Here is a 1658-nt window from a genome sequence, read left to right as displayed (position 1 = left end):
TGCACAAAACATATATTCACTTTCTTTTCATACTTGGTCATTGTCCAGATTATTTCCAGAAGTCTGCTTGTTGGTGGACAGAGTTTTGATCTAAACCCAAGGATACTAATACAAGTTAGATAAAGTAAAATATCTTTAGGAATCTTCTCTAATATAAACAGCACAAAAGTGTTTAAATCTAGCCATTTTCTGGATATATAATAATGAAATCCAATCTAGAGTGAGGCCAAATTTAAATCCTATGGGTCCTGCCGCAGATATTGCAGGAAACAGGATTTTAAAAAGTGGAGTAGTGGGCCGGGGATTTAGCTCAGCGGTTTGGTGGCCTGTCTCGCAAGCACAAGGACCCGAGTTCGTTCCCGAGCACCAAAAAAAAAAAAGGTGGAGTAGTGAAGACAGTGTGCTTGGGTGCAGGTAACAAACATGTAATGGGCGAACAATTTAGCAGCATCTGCCTGCCTTTCTTTTCTCCAAAACTGCCTACCAAAAAGACATTAAATATCAAGAATATTATTTCATGTCCCTCAGCAAACAACACATCATAGAAATGAAACTTATTGAATTGATATTCATTTCTTTCTAAGGAAGAATAAGTAAAATAGGATAGTGAATATATCACTGGAATTGAACTAAGAATGCACACCTGTGAAATGGGAATAATCATGATTTAATACCTTTCTAATAGGTCATGTTCTAATAATTAAATTGTGTTATAATGTAGTTTATAAATTCTACAGTAAACTGGGCGTGGTGGTGCACGCCTATAATCCCAGCACTCAGGAGGCTGAGGCAGGAGGGTCACTGTGAGTCAGAGACTGGCCTGAGCTACAAAGAGAGTTCCAGGTCAGTCTCAACTACATAGTGAGAACCTGTCTCAAAAAAACAAAAAAAAACAAAGAAAACCACAAATAAATAAATAAATGAATTCTACAGTAATATGTAAAAGATTATAATATTTATCTCTTAACAAGATACTGTTCTCTGACAACACAGCAAAAATTCATTACAAAAGAATTACTGCTACTTATTTTATATTCATTTAATGTATTATATGTATAATTGAGGGACACTTTCCTTCTTTAATGAGCAAATCTTAACAGTAAATATTCTTTGTTCTTAAAATTATATCATGTACATTTATCAACTCCCCACAAGGAATGTAAACATTATAAACTACCAACATGTACAAATAAAGAAAATGATCTGAAAAAAAATACAATTAAAAAATTACCTTTATTGGACAGATCTTTCTGGATCTAGAAAACTAATTTATTTTGATGGTATGTGATTTTGTTTCATTTATATTCACAGCTTACATCATTATTCTGAAGCAATCCTTGTTAACAACTCAAATCCTTTTATTTAAGGAAGTGTTCATATACATTTTCCTGGATATAGAGCCAAGCTAAGCAGTAACAAGATCACATGTTAGATCACAGGAAGGGAGTAAAATTAGACTTGAAATATTCTGCCATTTGTCCCTTATTCCAATCTGCAGTCTCCAACATGTTTCTGGTAGTGTTTGGCTGAGGTTCATAACCACAACTTCTTTTCCCACACAAATACTCCCCATTATTTTTTCTATGACAGATTTTAGTTTTTGGTGTCAAGTCAATGTAATGCTACTTGAAGAACAAACCTAGCCAAATTTTTTCCTA

The sequence above is a fragment of the Fukomys damarensis genome, unplaced genomic scaffold (genome assembly GCF_012274545.1).
Source record: "Fukomys damarensis isolate Sample0158 unplaced genomic scaffold, DMR_v1.0_HiC HiC_scaffold_14, whole genome shotgun sequence".
In the NCBI taxonomy this organism is placed as follows: domain Eukaryota; kingdom Metazoa; phylum Chordata; class Mammalia; order Rodentia; family Bathyergidae; genus Fukomys; species Fukomys damarensis.
This window is presented reverse-complemented; position numbering follows the sequence as displayed.